Raw genomic sequence first — 6,924 nt, 5'->3', positions numbered from 1 at the left:
TTTCAATCAATCCAGGGATGTACCATGCACCCATCAGAATGACAATAAAAAAAAGGATTTTGCTATTGTACTGAAAAGAATGTCACTGCACCAATTTTGTTATAATTTACAATTTTTAACATTATTGAATTCCATTTGGATATTTTTACAACTTTTAATGTTTCCTCGTATCTTACTTTGAAGAGGAAGAATCTTATGTTTTTGTACATTATGTAACTTTTAACTTATTTTTTTAAAGACTTTTTTAAAGAAGGATACAGTTACTACTACAAGAAACGTATATTAATTATAGCGTATATTCTGTTTTTCGTGGTAAAAATCTTACAAAAATTTTCACCATGGCAATGTTGCTGCAGCTTGTGTAAATACGGGAACGTAAAAAACTATTTCCTAGTCTGAGATAGAGATCCTTTAGTAAAGATAAGAAAACGCGTCTGCAAGCTTCGGATTGGTGGCTGATATTCGGGGGCCTTCCGTTTCGAAAATTGCGCGGCTATAAGTAATAGGTCTGTTCTTTTTCGAAGAATTCTGAACTAGTTCTGAACTAATGCAATAAGAGTGAAACAGAGTGAAACAAATCAGAGAGAATCAAGAAAGAATGGAGTGGAAAGTGTTCTCTTCTCTGATTGGTTTCGTCATTTATTGTTCACTTCTGCAAATGTGCATGTGTGTGTGTGTTTTGTGTGTGTGTGTGTGTGTGTGTGTGTGTGTGTGTGTGTGTGTACATATATATACATATACACACAATACTAATGTGGTATGATATTAGTGTGCAGCATCTTGTATGTCTATCATTTCTATATCTCCTACTCACTTTAACAAATAGTGGCTTTCAGCTGAATTCGCTCCACTTTCCCTTGATTCTCTCTCTGCTTTAAATAAATATAAAATTTCTTTCCATTTTAATCTATATGTAACATGTGAGAAATAAAAAAAAATGTTTTTTTACATTATTATCATCCAACAAAATTCTGTACAATACATAAAAATTAATAAATTAAAGCCAGGCTGTGACGCCTCATCGTTATTATTGATTAAATTAGCATTTATTGTTATAAATAAAATGTAAAATTAATGATAAAAATAAAACTGTAAAACTAATAATAGTGGATATTTTATATATGTTAATTAGAAATAAAAATATGCGGTTAATAGATTAGTAGTAGATAAATGCTCCAGTTATTCCGAAATTAAGCTAAATATATATTATTAGTTAAATACATTGCAAAATGTGACGATTTCAATAGTTCGAATATGATGAACAATATCAAATCGTCAATTCTTTTCGAATTTTTGTAAGAGATTATAAAATAGAATATATGAAAGATAACAATAGGAAAGAGAAAGAGAAATACTTTATAAAAATATTTATAAAAGAGAAAGATATTTTATTATTTACGCGATATTTGTTAAAGATTGATCTCTTTTACTTTCAGGATGTTGCTCATATATTAATCATTATCTTATTATTATAAAACTCAGAGTTAAAGTTTACATTCGGAGAAATTTTTAGAGAAGGGTACAACAGAAAAGGAAGGGCACCTATAAAAATAAGGATATTTCACTATGAATATTATTGAGATTGAATGCCTGTTCCTGGGGCCAATGGAAAAGTTTGAAATTCGGTTTTACTTATTCGTATAATTTCTCGTACGTGAGAATTTGAGGATTCGGCAATCTTTGATGGTGTTTTGAAAAAACTACTACCTGCAATATTCTGCATTCAAGTTAACATTCCATGTTTCAGGTGGTGCGCAAGGTGTTTTGTGTAAGGAGACTTTTAAATTGCTCGTACGTGATATAAACAAAGAACAGATACAAAGGAGAAAACAAAATAAAAAAAATAACAGTGTAAATATAATAGCCCAAACCAAGGCAGATCTTTTCAAAACCATCAATTTTCACCGTCGTATTTATAATGTTATAAATATTATTCGCAATATTATTATACATATAATTATATACATATAATTATATATTCTTCCGATCGTTCATTAAAATATGTTTAATTGTTTTTTAATATCTGCACGGTGGTATTCTCTAAATTTGTAAATATTAATTAAAAATTATTCAAACTACATCATAATAAAAACATTTAATATGTTTAAATTATTTTTAGCTATACATATAACTCTAATAATATAAAACGATTTATAAAAATCATACTGTAGAGAGAGAGAGAGAGAGAGAGAGAGAGAGAGAGAGAGAGAGAAAGAGAGAGAGGGGAAGGGGCATTGATTTTGTAATAAAATGAAAGTACGAATTAATGACATAAATAGAATGTAAGAACTGTAAATGTTAATTATATAAAATATATAAATACTCTTAAAGTATCTCATTAAATGAATCATTTATTTATCACATTAAATAATTACTTAAATAAATTATTTATAAAATCCCATACAAAATATGCTAATAAAATCCCGAATTATTAAGATTGCGATAAAACTTGCCCCCTTAATACCACATAAATTCACAATGTGATTCTATAGTTTAAGAACGAGCATTTATTGAATTATTACATTGTTCGTCGAATAAATGTCAAACAACACGTGTCGTATAGTCAGAAAGACAATCGATCTCGTCGGCGTTTTTCCTTTCCAGTTACGGAATTGAAGAAGGGTGGTGAGAATTTGCAACGATGCGCTCCGCGAAAGATGCGCGAAGGGTCGCGGTGCAAATTCACCCCATTCATCCCCGTGCGACGTGCACAAGAACATTAAAAACAAGTGGGAAGTGGGGAAGATGTTCGGCTGCAGCAGCAACGGAAGCACGATGGGAAGAGAAGGACTATCGGCCGAAGACAGAGATGGAGAGGGAGAAACTCGAAGAGGCTACATTTTCAGCAGCGGTAGAGGGGATGCCCGTACAGATGCCACGTGGGAGTGGCCGAGGAGTCGGAGGCTGCGCCAATGGGATGCGAGAGGCGTTATCTCGACACGTAGTTACTTTCCTCGCTGTGGATGGTAACGTATATACAGACGCACATCCACGTGTACGTTACATCACAGAAGTACTTCGCACGTACGGTAGCCAGCGCGCGGGAATGATGGAGAGAGAAAGATGAGAGTCTTGCCTCGGAGTGAGAGAGAGAGAGATCTCTTATCCGCCGTGCTACAGATATCCGCGTAAGTAAATAATAAATTGTACGAGGATACATGGAAAGTGACAACTAATGTACGCAATCATTAATATAACTCTATCAATGAGAAGGGTAGCTTGGCGATGATATCGGATAGACCCCACAACGGCTCCGTACAAACGTGTGTTACATCAAACTGGACCAGTGACGCAAGAGAGGGAAGAAGAAGAGGAAGGGAGATGAGCGAAGGTGCGAGGAGGACGACGAAGGCGGGGGCGACGAATCGGTCGCTGTTGGTCCATGATAGGCGGAAGGGGGAGGAAGTCCAACATGCACGGTGCACCCAGTTGTACGGCCAAATACGCGCGATGCTGTGTATATGCACACGTGCGACGCGACCAGCCTGATTAATTGATCGCGTTAAGGTGCCGCGGATTTCGACGTCCTTCGAGGCCTGAGATCGAAGGGCCGCCGTCGCCGCCGCCGCCGCCGTCGCCGCCCGCTCCTGCCGGCGATCTCGGAGTATCGGGTAGCCGCGAAAAGGGTGCTCGTCTCTTCGGAGAACCAGCGTTATTAACTTCGACTCGTCAAACGGGAAGGATCGGCGCCACGAAACGGAGATCGGTCGCGAGCGCAGTGAAGCGGCTGACCCGCGATTACTCGGGATGACGTGTCCCGAGGAGGTCGTCGCGGGGAAAGTATAATCGTTTGATTAACGCGAAGTGCCATAGGACGAACGTCGTATGTTCTTGAGGGAAAACTGAGAAGACAAACTTTTCCTTGTGGAAAAATTCGTGGAGAAACTCTGCTGTTGAGAGGAGCGATGAGCGATCGCGTTCGAGTTGCAAGAGATGCCGAATTTATTTTAACGCGACCGAGAAGGATTAAACGCTCCGTCTAGTGGTTATATCGAGTTGCACGGTGATATTCCGGACAAGAAACAGGAGACGCGGTGTTTGCAGAGTTGGCAGAGTGACTAACGTTTTTTAATTTTAACGAGTCGGAGATTCGGTGCGTGTACAATTGAAAAAAAAGGGATCGAATGTTTTTGTTATTTTTAACTATACCGTAATATTATGCGATGAGAATTCAACAATCTCGGAGAAGAAGCGAAAGGAAACTGTGGTGGATCGCATGTGTTTCCAGAAACAATCGATCTCTCGATCGCAAATAGGTGTATCAAGAGGACGCGATTAGGTGCCATTTAAAAAAATGATTTCCGCGGCGCTGTTGAACTTCGATGTGAATTATAGTTTCGTTAATTATTAAATGGAGTGCTTTAGAATAGTGACTCCTTAGATTCCGACGGAAAGACGATGCGACGACTCTGAAAGTGCGATCGATTTGTTTTTGATATGAACAAAAAAATTTGTAAAATGAAATTCTACGCTAATTGATAATCAACGTGTCTGATGTTTTATTGCGACGCGTTTCAGTGTTTTATTGCGACGAAGGATCTAAAAAGAAGCATTTTATCAATAGACACTTCGGGAAATAAAATAAAAGTGAAATAAAAATGGAATAAAACATAAAAGATACATTTCGTACTCTAATTTTAATAGCTTTAATTAATTAATCATTAAATACCACATAATAATTTAAATAAAAAGAAATCAATTTAAATAATAATGAATAATATAGCTATTTTAACAGTGTTGTTTATACCTGAGCTAGTAGTAGTGAAAAGTATGGCGAAATTAAAGTAAAATAAAAAATAAATAATAAAAAGTCGCGTTATAAAACAAAATTTTGGAACATGTTTAAAATGTTTATCATTAACAGAAAATTCAAGCTATTTTAACGGATCATTAACAGAAAGTTATTTCATTGTGCAATAATAATGAATAATCTCGAGGGAGTGCAATAATAACGAATAAATTATTTTATAACATTTTTCACGTGAATCTAAAGCAGGACGCGCATCATAATTACCGCGACAAAAACGTTTAAATGTATCATGAGAAACTAAAATCATTAATAACTGGTGGCTAAAGTAGTTCGATCAACAATTAATGATCTGCCCCTCGACAAATTGATAGTGTCGACGAGCCTCAAAATCGCACGGCGATACGAATGAGGAGAACGGCGAATTTTCCAGAAATGGCAAGGAAATTCAAGCCGTCGCTGAAAATGTGTCAAGCACCGTCAGCTTGATAAAAGTGCGCGTCTTCAGGAAAGTCGAGCGAAATCAGAGGGAGCCTGCCGAGGGAGATTAATTGGTTCTACTCTTCCCCCTGCGGGCCCCAATGAAAGATAAAAGCGAGCTCTCACTAAAGGTTCGTAAAACAATCGATTTCTCACTCAAAGTATGACACGTATAGATTCAACGTCGTCGCAAGAACAATGAGCACCAAACGATGAGCATCCCTTCTCTGTATCCCTTCTCTTTTAATATATTCGCAAAATAAAATCGTGAAATTCAGAGATACAATAGCGTTTTACAGTTACTTGAAGTATTAAGAAGTCTCGATTACGTTCATATAAAAATGATTAAAATACTGTCGAGATTATTATCTTTTTTTTAAAAGATAGATCGAATTACTTTGCGAATTAAACTTGTATTATTAATTTAATTTAAACTTGTTTAAATGAAATTTAATTATTGTAAATGTTATTTCATAATTATTGAATTAATCAACTTGATTATTGTAAATTAATTATTCTGTAAAAAGGAGAACTTCAAGATAAAAATATATTTTTTATAGAATAGAGAATAGAATTTATTTATTATACTTCTCTCAGCTGACAGATATATATTTTTATATTAAATTATTCAATATCAAATTAATTTAATATAAAAAAATATTTTCAAAAACCCATTTGATATATTCACGTATCTCATTCTTCATTCTGCTGCATGATATATTTAAAACTTGAGATTGAAATCGAAACTTGAGATTGAAAAACAACCCGCATTCGATATTTCCGATACATCTTCCTTCGATATCTTCGACGTTTCGCACGAGTAATCTTTCCTAATCGTCATTGGCATCTCTTCGTATTAAATAATGACACACGTTTGCACACCAATAGCGTGAGAAAGCGGTAAAAATGTTTAGATCATCTAAAATTTTAATCTTATGTTAATAATAAGGAGATTTATAACAATTAATTTAGCGATATTTAAGAAGTTTAATATTATTTTACAGTACTTATTATAATTAATTTATTACATAAAATTATAATCTACTGCTGTAGAATTTATGTAATAATTCATAATTTGAATATTAATAAAGTTATTAATATTTTTCATTATATTGTATAATTAACAATAATTATTTAATGTTACTTAATGTTGAATAATTTTTTCAATTAAAAGTTTTATGAAATTGAAAAGTGTTTCTCTAAAGAAAGTATCTTTTGTACGAATCTGTTTATTTATCACTGTAAGATTAGCGAAATTTGGAAGAATAATGTAATTGCTGATGTTACCAGGATATTATATTTACCAGGATTCTTATATTGATTGAGTTGATGGTCGTATCATAAAAACCTCAGCGCGAAAATATTGTTTAATCTAATTCAGAATTTTATTAGGAATATAGGCCAATTTTATCTTGTCGCAGGTGTAATTCGAGCGCGCGGATGCAGGTAAATTGTTCGTTGAAACGCATTGAATTTATCTCGATATTATGTTTCGGTGCCCGCATAATCTTTCACACGACACATAGTGTACGAGCTTCTACCCTTCCTCTAATACATCCCTCGAGATTGATTTCCCTTTTGAGAACTCTCGTGATTATTCCAACCGAAGAAACTGAATTAATTTAGATGCAAGGAGTCGCTACGTCGTGTCGAAAGACATTCCTTTAATATGATTGCGTATTTAAAAATCGCTTGAT

At 34.6% G+C, this 6,924-nt stretch overlaps 1 protein-coding gene across 1 annotated transcript in view; it reads left to right on the top strand.

Moving 5' to 3' along the window:
* The first annotated feature begins 1,255 nt into the window (after positions 1-1,255).
* Positions 1,256-6,924, top strand: part of sim (bHLH transcription factor single-minded) — a 60,298-nt gene continuing 54,629 nt past the window's right edge. Inside the window, exon 1 of the mRNA XM_087405275.1 lies at positions 1,256-5,358. The gene's annotated coding sequence lies outside the window, so the exon portion shown is untranslated. The remainder of the gene's footprint in view (positions 5,359-6,924) is intronic.

The sequence above is a fragment of the Acromyrmex echinatior genome, chromosome 4 (genome assembly GCF_024713525.1).
Source record: "Acromyrmex echinatior isolate Ae372 chromosome 4, ASM2471352v2, whole genome shotgun sequence".
NCBI classification, from domain to species: domain Eukaryota; kingdom Metazoa; phylum Arthropoda; class Insecta; order Hymenoptera; family Formicidae; genus Acromyrmex; species Acromyrmex echinatior.
Note: the sequence above shows the minus strand (reverse complement) of the source record. Positions and strands in the feature narration are given on the sequence as shown.